At 41.3% G+C, this 19,385-nt stretch overlaps 1 non-coding gene and 1 pseudogene across 1 annotated transcript; one reads left to right on the plus strand and one right to left on the minus strand.

The window, feature by feature from the left end:
• Nucleotides 1–6,404: 6,404 nt before the first annotated feature.
• LOC132002113 (alcohol dehydrogenase class-3-like) lies at nt 6,405–18,839 on the plus strand (annotated as a pseudogene).
• TRNAN-GUU (transfer RNA asparagine (anticodon GUU)) lies at nt 17,242–17,314 on the minus strand. The gene has a single exon. It is a non-coding gene; the product is annotated as a tRNA-Asn (tRNA).
• Nucleotides 18,840–19,385: the final 546 nt, after the last annotated feature.

A 19,385-nucleotide genomic window follows, 5' to 3' on the forward strand; every position in this document is an offset into this window, starting at 1 on the left:
AGTCCCGCATCGGGCTCTCTGCTCAGCAGGGAGCCTGCTTCCGTGTCTCTCTCTCTCTGCCTGCCTCTCCGACTACTTGTGATTTCTCTCTGTCAAATAAATAAATAAAATCTTTAAAAAAAAAAAAATTTTATAGCTATTATTAAATTGCATTCTCAGTGGCATTTGGCTGGTTCAGCTGATGAAGCATCCAATTCTTGATCTTGGGGTTTTGAGTTTGAGTCCCATGTTGGGTGTAGAGATTATTTAAAAAAAAAAAAAAAGAAAGAAATAAAAAAAATTGCCTTCTCAAAGCCTGTACCAATTTATAGCACCTTTTTTTGTTGTTCCATCTTTACCCTCAACACTCTGAAAATTCCTTTCTCCCATATTTTCTTCAACACTGAGCATTATCAATTATTTTTCTGTTGACCAATCTGAATGAAAAGTGATGGATTGGAAGGAGGATTCTGGGAAGATGGCAGAGTAAAAAGCACCAGAAATCTCTCACCCCACCTTGACAACAATTTCACTGGCAAAATCTGTCTGGTGTACTATTTTGGGACTCTGGAGTCTATTGCAAGACTTGCAACTTCCAGGGCAAGTCTTGGACAATAGATTGTGGTTAATTTTGGTCAATTTAAGCTCCTACCTAAGCAGCAGCTGCCTATCCCCTACATCCCAGCCCCACTGCAGCCCCACATTAGAGACTGTGTCCTCTAATGATGCAGGGATCTGTACTCTGATCAGTGATTGCTGGTTCCAATCATGGAGGTGCAGACATGGAGGTAGGCAGCCATCCTCCCCACCAGGGTTACATGCCTCTCCGGCTCTGGTTGAGGCAACTTTCAGAGGATTTAAAGGGCTGATGCTTTTTTTTTTTTTTTTTAAATCTCTATTTTTCTATTTTTTTCCTCTTTTAGGAGCTGCACTAGGACATTTGAGGACACTTAAGGACTAGGACATTCCAAAGCAAGCACATGTATGAGGGAATGTATAAAGTCATTATGCATGCCCAGGAAAATATACAGGACCGGAAAAGACTGGACAAGATTCAGGGTGCCTGGTGGCTCAGTCAGCAAGGCATGTGACTCTTGATCTCAGAGTGATGAGTTTGAGCCCCACGTTGGGTGTAGAGTTTACTTAAAAAATAAATAAATAAATAAATAATCTTAAAGCCTGGAGAAGACTCTAAGTTTATACCTCAGGTTTATCCCCAGCACAGATACAGTTTACAAAAATCAAAAAGAAAAATGAAAACAAAGGCAAAAAAATAGCAAAACTTAGAGAAGAAGGAAAATCTTATTTTGAGTTACCACATTATTAAGTTCAAAAGTCCAGTTTTCTTTTTTCTTTTCTTTTTTTAAAACTACTTATTTATTTGATATTCGGAAAGAGAAAGAGTAGCAGAGGGAAAGAGAGAAGCATGCTCTCCGGTGAGCAGGGAACCTGATGCGGGGCTCAATCCCAGGACCCCGGGTCATGACCTGAGCTGAAAGCAGATGTGTAACTGACTAAACCACCCAAGCACCCAACCACCCAAAACCCAATTTTTTCAACAAAAAAAAAATCACAAGGCATATAAACAAACAGAAAAGTATGGCCCATTGAAAGGAAATAAATCAACAGAACTATATCCCTGCAACCAGATGGAGGACCTACCAAAGACTTTTTTTTTTTTTAAATTTTTTCACAGACTTTAAAATAACTGTCTTAAAGATGTTCAAAGAAGTAAAGGAAGACATGAATACAGGCAAGAAAATAATTATAAGCAAAGTGAAAAATATCAGTAAAAATACAGAAAACATAAAATGAAATGAAAAAGAAATTCTAAAGGTGAAAATTACAACAAATGAAATGAAAGATTCACAAGAAAAATTCTTTTTTCTTTTTTATTTTATTTTATTTTTTTTTAAGATTTATCCACCTATTTATTTAAAAGACAGAGATCACAGGTAGATGGAGAGTCAGGCAGAGAGAGAGGAAGGGAAGCAGGCTCTCCACTGAGCAAAGAGCCCGATGCGAGGCTCGATCCCAGGACCCTGAGATCATGACCTGAGCCGAAGGCAGAGGCTTTAACCCACTGAGCCACCCAGGTGCCCCACAAGAAAAATTCAATAGCAGATTTGAGCAGGCAGAGAAAAGAATTACTGAACCTGAAGATAGGACAATGGAAATGATCACTCCTGAGGAACAGGAAAAAAAATTGGAAAAGAAGAAAACAACAGAGTGTAAAAGACCTGTGCGAAACCATCAAATGGACCAATATATAAACATTGTGGGAATCCCAGAATATGAATAGAGAGAAAAAGGGGCAGATATATTATTTGAAGAAATAATGGTCCCAAATCTAAAAATCGTCCCAAATTTGGAAGAGAGAAATATAAACATCCAAGAAGCTCAATGGACTCCAAGGAAATTTAATTCAGAGACCCGTACTGGGGCACCTGGATGGCTTAGTCAGTTAAGTGTCTGCCTTCAGCTCAGGTCATGATCTTGGGGTCCTAGGAAGGAGTCCTGCATCATGCTCCCTGCTCAGCCAGGAATCTGCTTCTCCTTCTCCCTCTGCTCCTTCCTCCTGCTTGTGCACGCATGTACATGCTCTCCCTTTCTCTCAAATAAATATATCTTTAAAAACAAACAAAGAAGGGGCGCCTGGGTGGCTCAGTGGGTTAAGCCGCTGCCTTGGGCTCAGGTCATGATCTCAGGGTCCTGGGATCGAGTCCCGCATCGGGCTCTCTGCTCAGCAGGGAGCCTGCTTCCCTCTCTCTCTCTGCCTGCTTCTCCGACTACTTGTGATTTCTCTCTGTCAAATAAATAAATAAATAATCTTAAAAAAAAAAAACAAACAAAGAAAACAAAGAGACCCATACCAAGACATTTTAATCAAACTGTCAAAAGACAAAACACAAAGAAAGAATTTCGAAAGCAACAAGCGAGAACTGACTTTTCACATACAAGGGATCCTCTACAAGAATGCTAACAGATGGGGCACCTGGCTGGCTCAGTCAGTAGTGTGCAACTCTTGATCTCGGGGTTATGAGCTTAAGCCCCATAGTGGGTACAAAGATTACATAAAAGAAAATGTATGCTTATACAAGGAATAAAGAAAATATTGAGGTGTATATATTTTTGCAAAATGGTTTTACAGTTTTCCTAACATTCTTTTGCTCTTATTTACTTTTTTTTTTTTTTAAGTAGGCTCAACACCCAATGTGGGGCTTGAGCTGGCCAGGTGCCCCATTGTTTTGAGTAATCTATCTTTCCTCGCTGATATGAAAGAGATTTTTTTTCTCCCCAAGATTACTTCTTTATTTGTTTGAGAGAGGGAGAAAGTGAGAGAACACAAGAGGGAGGAGGTTCAGAAGGAGAAACAGTCTCCCCACTGAGCAGGGAGCCCGGTATGGGGATGGACCACAGGACTCCGGGATTATGACCTGAGCTAAAGGCAGACACTTAACCAACTGAGCCATGTAGGTGCCCTGAAAAAGATTTTTAAGTACATATTAAATATTATGTACATTTAGGTCTGTTTTTCTACTTTTAGTTTTTTCCTTTGGTCTAATTTAGGTCCATTTCTGCTCGAGTGATAGTATGTGTGAATTACTATAGCTTTATAATAAGATTTATTACATGGTTATTTGGAATTCAAACCATCTATTTCTCATCTTTTTTTTTCTTTTAAAGATTTTATTTATTTATTTGACAGAGAGAGATGACAAGTAGGTAGAGAGGCAGGCAGAGAGAGAGAGGAGGAAGCAGGCTCCCCGCTGAGCAGAGAACCCGATGCGGGACTCGATCCCAGGACCCTGAGATCATGACCTGAGCCGAAGGCAGCGGCTTAACCCACTGAGCCACCCAGGCGCCCCATCTATTTCTCATCTTTGTCAGATGTTACTTGGATCTTCTCAAATATTTACTCTTCTAGATAAACTATAAAATCATTTCATGAAAATCCAACCAAATAAGCAAACAAACACAAGCTAAATTGAAATTACAGATTAATTTTTGGGAAAATAGCTATACTTAAAATCTATTTTAGTCTTCCTAGCCAAAAATGTCTTAAAATTTCATTCAATTCTTTTTTTTTTTTCAGTTTTTTTTAAAGTAATGTCTACACCTCACATGGGGCTCAAACTTGCAACCCCGAGATCAAGAGTTGTGTGCTTCACAGACTGATCCAGCCAGGTGCCCCCAATCCTTTAAAAAAAAAAAATAGTTCACTTTAATAAGCAGTTCTTGAATACCCAATATGTATTAGGAGCTGTACTAGGTAGGCATCAGAGACACAAAAATTAAGGCGTGGCTTCTAGGAATTCCTATCCTGGCTGGGAGGACTGACAAGTAAACAAGGAGCACTAATATAATGTGTGATAAGTAAATATAAAAATATGTTTACCACTTAGAGAACATTGATAATGAAAACTGTAAGTGCCTCATGGAAGGCTGCAAGGAGATATGATCTTTACCAATTCCTTGAAGGATGAGCATTAAATTCACCAGCAGCAAAGTAGGGAAAGTATTCTGAGGAAAAGGTATATGGAAAGGGACAAAATAATGAAAGGGTATACCATGGTGGGTTTGGAGAATTATGAAAATTTACTATGGGTTGTGAATTAGGTTCAGATAATGAACTGGCAGATGAGACTGAAAAGATAACCTGTCTTGGGATTTTTAAAAAATATTATTACTAACAAATAGCATGTTATTTGTTTCAGGGGTACAGGTCTATGATTCATCAGTCTTACACAATACACAGCACTCATCCCAACACATACCATCCCCAATATCCATCACCCACCCCCACCCCAAACCCCACTTGTCTTAGATTTAGAAATAAGAGCAGAATTTAATATGCACCATCACAGTTTTATGCACTTTCTGTGTATCAATTTATGTATTCCTTACAAAAATCTTATCAAGTAGTACAATTACTGTATGTATTTTTCACATGCAAGAAAGACAAAAGGAATAAATAAACTTGCTTGGTCCTATAGCTGTGAGTTACAATCAGAATTTACTCCTAGAAGTTTGTCTTAACCGTAAGGCTCACTATCTGTCTCTCTCTGTAGCTAGCTTTGCATGTTATGGTAAGAAGTTTAGCTTTTATTACAGGTAACAAAGAGCCAATGAAGATTTTTTTAGTAGGGGAGGGGCAGATGGAGAGGGAGAGAGAGAATCCCAAGCAGGCACCACACCCAACACAGAGCCCAACACGGGGCTTGATCTCACCACCCTGAGATCATGACCTGAGCCGAAATCAAGAGAGAGACACTTAAGTGACCAACCCACCCAGGTATCCCGCCAATGAAGACTTTTTAATGAAAAATTTAAAGAAGATTTAGAAAGGAGTGACATATTAGGTCAATTTGAGAGGGAGAATTACTTTGGTAGCAGATCTGAGGATGAAGTAGTAGGAAAAGAATGGTTCCCAGGAGGGTGGCCTGGGTGGCTCAGTGGGTTAAGCCTCTGCCTTCGGCTCAGGTCATGATCTCAGGGTCCTGGGATCGAGCCCCGAATCGGGCTCTCTGCTCGGCAGGGAGCCTGCTTCCTCCTCTCTCTCTCTCTCTGCCTGCCTCTCTGCCTGCTTGTGATCTCTCTCTGTCAAAAAAAAAAAAAAAAAAAGAATGGTTCCCAGGAGAAAAGGGAAGAGGCTGTTCCTAGTATTCGTGATGTGTGGCAGTGAATGCCGGGGGACTGCGGGGAGGTCAGGAATCGTGTGGCATTTCCAAAGTAGATGAATAGAATTTGGTGGTTAGTCGGATACAAGGATCAGGGAGGCGTCGAGGACAAGTTGAGCACTGAGAATCTTGCAGAACATCCCATGGAGTTTTCTAAGGACTATTCAGGCAGAGTCACACAGCTAAAGATACGGATTAGTGAGTCATTCAGTTTATTAGTGGTAATTGAAGCCTATGGGAATGGATGGCTCGGGTAAAACAACCCAACAGAGCCTTAGAGAACACCAGCATGTACTGGTAAAACAGGTAGGCAGGTAATTAACGTAAAAAATACAAAGTAATAAATACCATTAAAAAAATACAAACAAAGTAATGTGGGAGTTGAGAGGAGGATTATGACTTCATCTTTCTGAGTCTCTGTTAAATCACCTGTAAAATTAGGTTGGACTAAGTGGTCCCTGAAGTCTCTTTTGTCTCTAAACCTCTGAATCTATTCAATGTCTAATCATATGCCCACTAATGTGGTAGATGCTATGGGAAGATACAAGGCATAATCCTTGCTGCGGAGGAGCTTTCACTTTGTTGGGGATCCTACTCCCCCAACATACCAAAAACCACTGGAGAAAGAGAAAGAGAAAGGGGGGGATTTGTGGCATACCCTCTGGGCTGCAAATCTGGAGAAGGAAGAGAATACCATGACCTGTGTATGGAAGCTTACTAGATTTAGGTAGAGAAGGGAAGAGCATGGGCAGGAATAAAGAAGTGAGTCCATTGACTTCACTGAACTTGAAGATCGCTACTGGGAACATGTGGGAAGTAGAACTTTCGATGGCTAGGGTAAGGCAGATTGGGGTGGTTCTTCTAAACCGGAGAATGGGATTAGAATTGAATGGATGCAAGTTGCAAGCTACTGTAGTTTCTTGGGCAGGGCTGTAACATACTTAAGGCACAGGATGTAGCTAATTCGATCTCAGCTGTTTTCACTGCAGGAAATGTCTACCATTATTACACTTCTTTTTTTTTTTTTTTTTAAGATTTTATTTATTTATTTGACAGAGATCGTAAGTAGGCAGAGAGGCAGGCAGAGAGAGAAGGGAAGCAGGTTCCCCGCTGAGCAGAGAACCCGATGTGGGGCTCTATCCCAGGATCCTGAGATCATGACCTGAGCCGAAGGCAGAGGCTTAAACCACTGAGCCACCCAGGCACTCCCCATTATTACACTTCTTACCATGGCCCATCTTGTACTGTAGTGGGTGCTGGTCTGTGAGGCCCAGGTCAGCCCCCATTGGTCTGAAGCTCAGCTTCTGGGACAGTGGACAGCTGGCAACTCTCAGCCAAGGCTCCTCTCTGGAACTTGCCCTTGGCTAAAGAGAACCACCTGTCTGATGGCAGGCCACCTCACCAGGAGCAACCCACACATAGTAACTGGTTGACGGGGTTTACCAAGGCCCATCTAACTCCGCCAAGTGCAAAAAGACTCAAAAGTGTCATCTGCGCAGCCTTATAATTAAGGGGGGAGGGGATTTGTGGCATACCCTGTGGGCTGCAAATCTGGAGGGATTAATTGAGGCTTTGGTGGCAACATCACAGTTCAACTCTTGCCTAAACCTTCTTCCTTCAGTCTCCCATAGGTGCCGATGCCAAGGACACTTCCTGATAAACTTCCTGCATGCAAATTTCCATCTCAGATTTTTCTCCTGGGAACTGAACTGCAACACATGGGATAATTAATTATACTTTCACATAACTTGTCATCTAGGCTGCTGAACGATTTAAGTGCAAAAAATTTTTGTAAACCCAGATTTTGGTTTGAGCAGTTTTCCTTGACAACGTTGACACTTTAGTTTAGAATACCAAGGTCTTCCTCTTGTAAAACCTGTGATATCTAAGATCACATATCCATTTGGCAAAATATACATCAGTGCAGTTTTTGAGAAAAGTACAGCCACAAACAGCTAAGCGTAAATAATGAATACTGATCAAAATGAAATGAGTTAGGGGACAGTTGGCAGGATATACTCTTGCCTAGTGGAACACATTGCTGGGTGCCTTGTAGAGTAATACACCCGGAGGTCACAGGTATTGTGCAGAAGTGGTCAGTCCACAGCTGGAAATTTTACAAAGTCCTGTTTCAGATCACAAAGAAACCGTGACACCGTTTGATTTTTTTAAGTTGTTGCAGTCCAAAATATCTTGTACTTAGCAACACTTTTTTAAAAAACGTCACCGACCATTATACTACCAGACGTCTCTCAGTTAAGCACATGGCTCTCCCTCAGTTTATAAGCACCATGAACAAAGTTTAGAAATTCAAAAGTTGGAATAAAAATGGGCAACAAAACATTGTCATTCTAAAATTGGTGGTAAAGGGCACCTGGGTGGCTCAGTCGGTTAAGTGGCTGCCTTTGGCTCAGGTCATGATCCCAGGGTCCTAGGATCAAGTCCCACATCGGGCTCCTTGCTCAGTGGAAAGCCTGCTTCTCCTTCTCCTACTCTCCCTGCTTATGTTCCCTCTCTCAGTGTCTCGGTCTCTCTGTCAAATAAAAAAATAAAATCTAAAATAAAATAAAATAAAATTTAATTAAATTGGTGGTAAAGTGGTTAGCATCGTTAGAAGGGTTGCCTCAAAGTGTCCAAAGCATAGAGTACCTGTGCAAAATATCTTGCTAAGGCAATGACTGGTCTGGCAGCTTTTGAGGGAAGTTATTGCTGATGACCTATGTTACTTTTTTGTCCTTATGATGCCTTGTCTTTTTTTTTTAAGATTTTATTTATTTATGTGTGTGTGAGAGAGAGTGAGCACAAGCCAGGGGAACAGCAGGCAGAGGGAGAAACAGGCTCCCTGCTGAGCAAGGAGCCCCATGCAGGATACGATCCCAGGACCCTGGGATCATGGCCTGAGTGGAAGGCAGACGCCCAACCGACTGAGCTGCCCAGGTGCCCCTAAAGCCTTGTCTTTCAAATGTCCTTTCCTTCACGAGATTAGATTTCCTTCATGAACCTTAGAAACAAGTAACATTCAGTGCCCACTAAAAGGTTTTAGCCTTGAAACAGATGGGCTTACATTGTACTCTTTATTAACAAATACAAATTCTGTAAAGTGAAATGTATTGAAAATGCAGGGTCTGCAATTTATATATTGCCAAAGAATAAATTATATCCTGTGCTATCATTGTGTGTTCAGGAATAATGAATACTAGGAGAAAGTAGCAAAGTAGTAATTATACCAATTACAATTGATTAGTTGGTATTAACATAAAAAGACACACTCATTTTATTATTCTCTCTTATGCCACAGAAGGCATTGATGCATTAAGATATATGGTTCCAGGGGTGCCTGGGTGGCTCAGTCAATTTGGTGTCTGACTCTTGACTTTGGCTCCGGTTGTGATTTCAGGGTCGTGAGATCAAGCCCCGTGCTGGGGTCCACAACCAGCACAAGTCTGCTTGAGTTTCTCTCTCTCCTTCCTCTACACCCTGCCCTCATCCACCGTGGATGTACCTGTGCTCTCTCTCAAATAAATAAATCTTTAAAAAAAAAAAAAAAAAAGGTATCTGGTCACTCTTTCAAATTCCTTTATTTAATTTATTTATTTATTTATTTATTTTTAAGATTTTAAGTAATCTCTATACCCAATCTTTCACAGCCAGCAGGGTGTGGAAGAAAGCAGTTATACCTGATTCGAGGGTTTTGGTGTGAATCACGGCCTGGGGAGGATGGACCTGCCTATTATACCCAACAGGGGCTCAAACTTACAGCTCTGAGATCAAGAGTCACGTGCTCCACAGACTGAGCCAGCCAGGCACCCCTAAAATTCCTTTTTATAAATATTAAATTCAGCAAATTTAGAAGAGTACCGGGAATTTGTATTGTTGCCCTTGATGAAAATTTCTTTTAGTTACGCTACAATTTTCATTGTTTTTATGCTTCTCTGGTTTCTAATTTTCTAATCTGTTTTTTGTATGCTATTGTAATACATTCACTGCATTTTTTGCATCTACCTACAGAACAAAATAATGCAAAAGCGCTGTAATAAATGGAGTATATCAAGATATGCTATTGTTTATTTTTTGTTAAGAAATTGAGATTAGGGCGCCTGGGTGGCTCAGTGGGTTAAGCCGCTGCCTTCGGCTCAGGTCATGATCTCAGGGTCCTGGGATCGAGTCCCGCATCGGGCTCTCTGCTCAGCAGGGAGCCTGCTTCCCTCTCTTTCTCTCTCTCTCTGCTCCAGCCTCTCTACCTACCTGTGATCTCTCTCTCTGTCAAATAAATAAAAAAAAAAAAAAAAAAAAAAAAAAAAAAAGCCCCAAATTTAAAAAAAAAAAAAAAAAAAGAAATTGAGATTAATGGTGGCAAACTAATTGCTATTTTAGATATAGAAGAACTCTGTTTCCTTGCAGATCTTCAGTGTGAATCTGACAGTCTAGGAAGACAAACTGATCATCTTTTATTTTTCCGGTGAGTTGGGCACCCTTTATATTTCAAACAAAGAAAGCAAAGTCTTTGTGAAATTAAATTTAACCTTTGGAAAAAAACAGAAGTATTCTTTAGTACATAAAACATTAGCATAAATTATCTCCATTTTCTCAAGTCATGGAGTAGAGAGCAAGTATTATGCATTGCTGCCTGAACAATTTATTTAACTTTTTTTTTTTTTGTTAGAGAGAGAGAGAGATAGAGAGCGCACACAGGCAGGCAGAGTGGCAGGCAGGGTCAGAGGGAGAAGCAGGCTCCCCTCTGAACAAGGAGCCCAATGTAGGACTCGATCCCTGGATGCTGGAATGATGACCTGAGCCGAAGGCAGCCGCTTAACCAACTGAGCCACCCAGGCGTCCCAATTTATTTAACTTTTTGATGACCTTGTGCCCTCTATGGTCAAACAAGAACACTATAAGAAATAGGCAGTTTTTTTTCAAAAGTAGGAGAGAGGAGTGCCTGTGTGGCTCAGTTGTTTAAGCGTCTGCCTTCAGCTCAGGTTATGATCCCAGGGTCCTGGGAAGGAGCCCTGCATTGGGCTCCCTACTTGGCAGGGAGTCTTCTTCTCCCCCTCCCCCACCCCCCAGCTCCTGCATGCTCTCAAATAAATAAATAAATAAATAATCTATTTTAAAAAGTAGGAGAGAATAACAGTGTGGATTGAAGGGAAGACGTTCAAACTTAGTAAAAAGCACAAGACATAAAATAAGGCAAAGGACATTTAAGTGTGGTGAAGTAGATGCTCTTTGGGCCATTTTTAGTGAGTGGTTAAAATTTAATTACAATCATCAGCAAAAGCCTAACATATAGTCACTGACAGGATTCAGTTTAAGAAAGCTACTTTCTAAGCTGTACATACATCTTTCCTTTTTACAAGAGTTTAATTGCATAGTAGAAGAAAGAAATAGAGAGGTAAGGTGAAGCTGAGCTTTTAACTGTCCTAATTATGTAATCTTAAACTCCATTTTCAAGTAATTTACTTGACCAACAATTTTCAAGACCGGGAGAAAGAAAATTATAGAAAGGCATTAACACCTCTCCTTCTCCTACTGTATTTAAAGCATTTCTCTTCACTTACTGAAATATAATGGGACATTTGGGGTAACTTCCATTTCATTTCTAAGTTCTGTATAATGAGATTATGTTTTCATGTGAACAAAATTTCATTATCACAAGATGTTAATGTCCATTTTGCTTTTTTTTAAGTAGCCTCCAAGCCCAATGTGGGGCTTGAACTCATAACCCCGAGATCAAAACCTAGACCTTAGATCAAGACTTGGATGCTTAACCAATTGAGCCACCCAAGTGCCCCTGTTAATATATAAGGCATTTCTAGGTGCACCTGGGTGGCTCAGTTATTAAGCAGCTGCCTTCAGAAGCTCAGATCATGGTCCTAGGGTCCCGGGATTGAGACCCACGTCGGGCTCCCTGCTCAGCGGACAGCCTGCTTCTCCCTCTCCTTGTGCCTGCCATTCTGTCTATGTATGCTGTCTCTCTGTCAAATATATAAGTAAAATCTAAAAAAAAAAAAAGGCATTTCTACCTATAGCAAATTGTATATAAACTAATATTACTATAATATTACTAGTGTACTTTCTTTTTTTTTTAAGATTTTATTTATTTATTTGACAGATATCATAAGTAGGCAGAGAGGCAAGCAGAGAGAGAGAGGAGGAAGCAGGCTCCCCGCGGCGCAGAGAGCCCGATGCGGGGCTCGATCCCAGGACCCTGGGATCATGACCTGAGCCGAAGGCAGAGGCTTTAACCCACTGAGCCACCCAGGCGCCCCACTAGTGTACTTTTCTTCAGTTGATTTGACATTCTCTTATAATTAATATTTTTTCTAAGATTTTATTTATTTATTCGGCAGAGAGACAGCTAGAGAAGGAACATAAGCAGGGAAGTGGGAGAGGGAGAAGCAGGTTTCCTGCTGAGCAGGGAGCCCAATGTGGGGCTCAATCTCAGGATCCTGGTATCATTACCTGAGCTAAAGGCAGATGTTTGTTTGTTTATTTATTTATTTATTTGACAGAGAAAGAGAGAGCACAAGTAGGCAGAGAGAGGGCAGGGGAAGCAGGCTCCCTGCTGAGCAGAAAGCCCGATGAGGGGCTTGATCCCAGGACCCTGAGATCATGACCTGAGCCAAAGGCAGAGACTTAACTCACTGAGCCACCCAGGCACCCCTATAATTAATATTTTTATGATAGTGCAAAATTAGCTTTGGAAAACTAAAGTTTTTTTTTTCTGTGTGTGTTTTTTATGATTTTTATTTATTTATTTGACAGAGAGAGATCATAAGTAGGCAGAGAAGCAGGCAGAGAGAGAGAGGAGGAAGCAGGCTCCCTGCCGAGCAGAGAGTCCGATGCAGGACTCAATCCCAGGACCCTGAGATCATGACCTGAGCCGAAGGCAGAGGCTTAACCCACTGAGCCTCCTGGGCGCCTGGGAAACTAAAGTTTAACTGAAGGTAAGTCAAAATGTTGTAGTCAATATTAATAATTTTTAATATAAGTAAAGTCTCATTTTATTGTATATGAATTACTGTGTTGAATCCAAATCTCATTAAAAGGGAAATTTACTGCTACTGAACATAGACAGACTATTTAATCATTTACATAAAATAAATACAAAGCACATTGTTCACATCATTATCAGCCCACTATCCTCCTTTTTCCTTGTCTATCTGCCATCCTTTCTTCTAATGTTAGCTCGACAGTAATTGATGGTATGACGTTAGATAAGTCATCACTATCCAGTTGTAAGATTTCTGGTTGGTGAATGTGGAAATTAAGGGCATGACTTGAAAGTTGCATATATCACTTCAGTCCCTATCTCACAGAACACAACCCAGTCACGTGGGGTATGCACATGATTGGATGGGAAACTGGGGGATGAGTGTTTGGCTAAGCAGCCATGTGCCCAGCAAAGACTTCCATTATTATAGAAGGTGAGAGCGTATGTTCAAGGGACAAGTAGTAGGCACCCCTGGAGGGATAATCTTGAATCTTTATAATATGTTTTAAAAGACAGGTATTAGAGGGGGCGCCTGGGTGGCTCAGAGGGTTAAGCCTCTGCCTTCGGCTCAGGTCATGATCTCGGGGTCCTGGGATCGAGCCCCGCATCAGGCTCTCTGCTCAGCGGGGAGTCTGCTCCCCTCCCCGCCGCCTCTCTCTGCCTACTTGTGATCTCTGTCAAATAAATAAATAAAATCTTAAAAAAAAAATTAAAAAAAATAAATGACAGGTATTAGAAACTTCAGATCTCAACCTACTGTTAATAACAAATTACTTATCCCTCATCTCTCAACTTTTATGGCTATTTTCCAGCTTGAACTATATCATAGACCTCTAAAAACATCCCTGTTCAACACTACTAAAATTATACCACAAAGCCATTACATATCTATTACATTCTTCTCTGTAAAGAAGAACATTATGGGGAGTAGATGGGTGAATTGCTCATCATGGTGGGCCTGCTAACTCAAAAGGGTTATCTTTTACCCTAGGGAGATTTAAAGTATACTTGATACATTATTTTTATCTAACTTCTTTCTCTCCTTCTTCTGGAGGAAGCACCATCTTACTTTGGGAAATTATCACTCGAATCTAGTCAACTTCCTACTGTAGTATTCTACCACCAAAACCACAGGTACATGACCCAAGCCTGGCTAATCACATGACCCCAATGACCTGGTCATACTTGGGTCCGAGGACCAAGCATGAAATCCAGACCAGATCAACTGGAACCCTTTTTGGAATTATACGTGCTGATAGACTTGTTTCTTCTGAGATTACTAAAGTGGGAGGATGGAAGTCTGGAGCTGCCTCGGCTTTGGCTCCCGTTATACAGAGGAAGCCTCTGTGTAGGAGGAGAGAATAAGGCCAGAAAAGGAAAAAAAGGAATGAAAAACAATTAGAATGACAAAGAACCCCCGGATTATTTGACCCAGCACCCAGCTCTGTCCTTAGCAGGTAAATGAACCGGTAAATGTCCTTTTATTGTTGAAGATATTTTTAGTTAGCTTTCTGTCACTTGCAAATAGAGTTCCAATATGCAGCAATACATTCTAAAGATAGAGGAAGCAAAGAGGATCTAATGAAGCAAACGTTAGTCGTCAGGGTAGAAAGCGAGGTTAAAATAAAAATATAAACCTCCATTCACAAATAAGTTAAAAAGTGCCCCAGTAATCTGTATTATATTTTTCTCACTTATTTTCCATCCCCTTGGTATACAACAAAATTGTATTGAACTTGAATGAAATGTGGGGTTTCTCTCCGTGACTGTGTGCCCTACTGATATCAAAAACAGCACCCTCTGCATACCTGAGTGGCTTAGTCATTAAGCATCTGCCTTTGGCTCAGGTCATGATCCTGGGGTCCTCCCTCTCCCTCTTCGGATCCCTCTGCTTGTACTTTCTGTCAAATAAAATATTTAAGCAAACAAACAAACTAAAAACAGTACCCTATGATATAGAGTGACTATCCTTGAGTGGTGGTTTCTGAATAATTTTCATTTTCTTCTTTCTTACAGCGTTTTCCAAAATGCCTATAATAAACACATTTTTAACCATTTTAATCAAAGTTATTTAATTCGTTTTTATTATTATATTAGTTTTCTGTTGATGCTAAAGCAAATTACCACAAATTTAGTGGCTTTAAAAAAACAAATATTTATTTTATAGTTTTGGAGGTCAGAAGTCTAAATTGGGATCTATAATGCTGAATTTCTTCAGGAGAAGAACATTCTGGGCTGGTTTGTTTCCTTACCTTTCCAGTGTCATGAAACTGCCCACATTCCTTGGCTCATGGTCTCCTTCCTTCATCTTCAGAGCCAGCCATTCAGCATCTTCTTCCCTCTCTGACTTCCAACTTCCCTCCTTTATGGACCCTTGTGATTACATCAGGCCACCCAGATTAATAATTTCCTTATCTCATGAACCTTAACTTTCTTTTAAAGATTTTATGTATTTATTTGACAGAGAGAGAGAGACAGTGAGAGAGGAAACACAAGCAGGAAGATTGGGAGAGGGAGAAGGAGGCTCTCTGCTGAGCAGGGAGCCCAATGCAGGGCTCTATCCCAAGACCCTGGGATCATCATCTGAGTGTAAGGCAGATGCTTAACAACTGAGCCACCCAGGTGTCCCCAATTTTTTTTTTTTTTTTAAGATTTTACTTACCCATTTGAGGGCCACCCAGATTAATCCAGAATTATTTTCCCATCTCATGAACCTTAACTATTTTTTAAAGATTTATAATCTGGGACTCCCTTTCACCAATCTCTGTGGAAGTTTCCCATTACTGTTTTCCCTTTTTTTCTTTTAATTTTTAAAAAAGATTTTATTTATTTATTTGAGAGTGAGAGCATGAGAGGGAAGGTCAGAGGGAGTAGACCCCCCAGCCCACGGAGCTGGGAGCCCGATGCAGGACTCAATCCTGGGACTCCAGGATCATGATCTCAGCTGAAGGCAGTCGCCCAACCAACTGAGCCACCCAGGTACCCTACTGTTTCCCTTTGTTGGATCAGAAGAGCACACCCTCCAGCAGCTCCTTAAGAAAAGATACTCAGGGGGCGCCCGGGTGGCTCAGTGGGTTAAGCCGCTGCCTTCAGCTCAGGTCATGATCTCAGGGTTCTGGGATCGAGTCCCGCATTGGGCTCTCTGCTCAGCGGGGAGCCTGCTTCCTCCTCTCTCTCTGCCTGCCTCTCTGCCTACTTGTGATCTCTCTCTGTCAAATGAATAAATAAAACCTTAAAAAAAAAAAGAAAAAAGAAGATACTCAGGTAATGTTTTTGAGATCTCACTTAACTGAAAATGTCATTATTCTATCCTCAACCTAATAATTTGACTATGTGTAGTCACAGGTTGGAAAATTTTCGTAAGAATTCCAAAGACACTACTCCTTTGTCTTTTTAGCTTCCAGAGCTAATTTTGAGAAGCATGAAGATATAGAGATTCTAGATTTTTTTTTTCAAAGTTGTTGCTGTATTCTCTTCTTTTATTAGGAAATGTCTTCACAGTCTTTGTCTATATAAACAGTATTGAGAATGGACTACCGGTATCATCTTGAGGATGCTTGACATCACCCCCAGGTGCCTGCCTGGGCCCTTCTGGGTTCATGATAAGGAGCTCAAGAAAAAATACACCACCCTCCCTATCACCAGTATGGAGGATACCACAAACATTTTCCTAGTGAGCATTACTGATTCTTGATTATTGATATCTCCCCTAGATCTTTCATAATCTTCTTTTTGTCCTTGGTATTCTGACATTTCACAATAATATGCTCTGAAGTTTATTTTCATCTGTTGTGCTGGGACACTGGAATCTAGAAACTCATATCCTTCAGTTTTGGAAAATTCTGGATTATTGTGTTGATGATTTCCTCTTTCTTTCTTTCTTTTTTTCTTCTTTTTTCTCTCTCTCTCTCCTCTCTTTTCTAATCTCAAAATATTTGGATATTGATCTTCTGAATTAATCCTTTTTCTTTTCTCTATATTCTATTTTTGCCTTTTTGGCCCCACTTTCTGGGACAGTTTGGCAATTTTTAAAAAAGATTTCATTTATTTGTCAGAGAGAGAGGAGCAAGCAGGGGGAGCAGCAGGCAGAGGCAGAGGGAGAAGTGGACTCCCCACTGAGCAATGAGCATGAAGATGAGGGACTCCATCTCAGGATCCTGAGATCATGACCTGAGTCAAAGGCAGACAATGAACCACTGAGCTACCCAGGCATCCCCAAATTTTTAATTCCTAGATTATATTGAATTTTAACTTCTGCTACCATCAACATTCCTAAGAGCTGTTTTGTTCTCTGGGTGTTCCTTAATAAAACAGCATCTTGTTTTTTTATCTTCTTCTTAGAGGATATATCATTCCTTCTTTTCTTTTTTTTTTAAGATTTTATTAATTTATTTGACAGACAGAGATCACAAGCAGACAGAGAGGCAGGCAGAGAGAGAGAGAGGAGGAAGCAGGCTCCCCGCTAAGCAGAGAGCCCGATGCAGGGCTCAATCCCAGGACCCTGGGAACATGACCCGAGTTAAAGGCAGAGGCTTTAACCCACTAAGCCACCCAGGCGCCCCTACATCTTTCTTTTTTAAGTAAACTCTACCCCCAATGTGAGGCTCGAACTCACAACCCCGAGATCAACAGTCACATGCTCTACCAACTGAGCCAGTCAGGTGCCCCGTCTGAGGATATATTTCTTTTTTTTTTTTTTTTAAAGATTTTATTTATTTATTTGACAGAGAGAAATCACAAGTAGATGGAGAGGCAGGCAGAGAGAGAGAGAGAGGGAAGCAGGCTCCCTGCTGAGCAGAGAGCCTGATGCGGGACTCGATCCCAGGACCCTGAGATCATGACCTGAGCTGAAGGCAGCGGCTTAACCCACTGAGCCACCCAGGCGCCCCTGAGGATATATTTCTTAACGAAAGTTTCCTCCTTGCACCATCTGTTTTCCTCATGGGGTTTCTTCTGTTTTTGTTCCTAGTCTTTCACGATAAAGATGCTCATTGGCTATGTCTGGTAATCCTCAATTGTCTGTTCGTAGTTAAGAATGGGATGTCCCCATGAGGCCCACCATGTCTGCCCCTCACTGACCTGAGTCCAAGGACACGGCGAACCACGTTATCAAGTGCAAGGCTTCACCTGCCTGGGAGGCAGGAGAGCCTCTCTCTGTATGGGAGGTAGAGGTGGCATCTCAAAGGCTCGTGAAGTTCGAATTAAGATGATCACCACTGCAGTTTGCCACACCAATGGTTATAACCTGAGTGGAGCTGATCCCGAGGGGAGTTTTCCAATGATCTTGGGCCCTAAAGGTGCTAGAATCAAGGAAAGTGTTGTCAAAGGCTTTACTAAGCTGAAGGCCGATGATACTGTCATCCCACTTCATATCCCAGTGTGGAGAATGTAACTTTTGTCTAAACCCTGAAACAAACCTTTGCAGAAGGTAAGAGTTACTCAAGGGACAAGGACTAATGCCAGATGGTACTAGCAGATTTACTTGCAAAGGAAAGACAATTCTACATTCCATGGGAACCAGCACATTTCCTGATACAGTTGTGGCTGACATCTCTGTTGCTAAAATTCATCCATTAGCACCTCTGGATAAAGTCTGCCTTCTGGGTTATGGCATTTCAACTGATCATGACGCCGCTGTGAACACTGACAGAGGGCAGTCTGGCTCCTTTGGTGCCATCTTTGGCCTCGGAGGAGTTGGACTGGCAGCTCTCATGGGCTGTGCATCCTGGATCATTGATGTGGACACTGATAAAGATGAATTCATAAGGGCCAAGGAGTTTGGAGCCTCTATTAACCCTAGGACTTCTGGAAACCCATCCAGGAAATGCTCAATGAAATGATGGGAGAGTGGCCCATTCCTTCAAGTGTGCTGGTTACGTGAAAGTCATGAGAGCCGTGCTCTAGGCCCACCACCAAGACCGGGGAGTCATCATGGTAGTCAGAGTAGCCACTTCAGGGGAAGAAATCACCACTCACCCGTTTTAGCTGGTCACAGGCCACATGTGGAAAGGCACTGCCTTTGGAGAATGGAAGAGTATGCAAAGTGTCCCAAAGTTGGTGTCCAATAGATGCCCCAAAAGATTAAAGTTGATGAATTTATGACTTGAAATCTGCCTTCTGAACAACTGAATGAAGCCTTTGAACTGATGCATGCGGGAAAGAGCATTTGAACTGTGGGAAAGCTTTAAATTCAGAGAAAACATCTCCATCCTTGTACCCAAGTCCTGTGGTCCAACTGGCACAGCCAGACAAGCAGAGAGAAGCTCTTCCAAGTTCATAGCCTCTTAGACCTTCTCTACTACCGCTTCTAGAGTACCTATTCTAGGCAACAATATTTTGTGTATGATTCATAAATCTCTAATCGAGGACAAGGCTAACAGTCATAAATCTGTTTTTTGAACTCTCCTTCACATAAATAATTGCTCGCTAATTAAGGAGTATTCTAAAATAATAAAATTCGTTTCTGGAGGAAAAAAAAGGTGGGGAAGTAAAACACAGATTAGAAGCTCTGTGTGCTAGAGTGGAAGGGGTTGTTGAGCCTCACTGCTAAGTTACTTGGCTGAGTCATTTGTTGAAAAACTGTCAATTTCAACAAACTTTAGGTTTTTTTCTCTTGAGCTCCAAAGACTTTCCAATTTCCTGTTGAGAGAGGGCAGAGAGTAGGGGATGGAGGGATGAACAGCCTCAGTCCTCCAGAATATCATTCGCAGAGTCTTTGTTTTCAACACAACTGT

This window comes from Mustela nigripes, chromosome 14 (genome assembly GCF_022355385.1).
Source record: "Mustela nigripes isolate SB6536 chromosome 14, MUSNIG.SB6536, whole genome shotgun sequence".
Classification (NCBI taxonomy): domain Eukaryota; kingdom Metazoa; phylum Chordata; class Mammalia; order Carnivora; family Mustelidae; genus Mustela; species Mustela nigripes.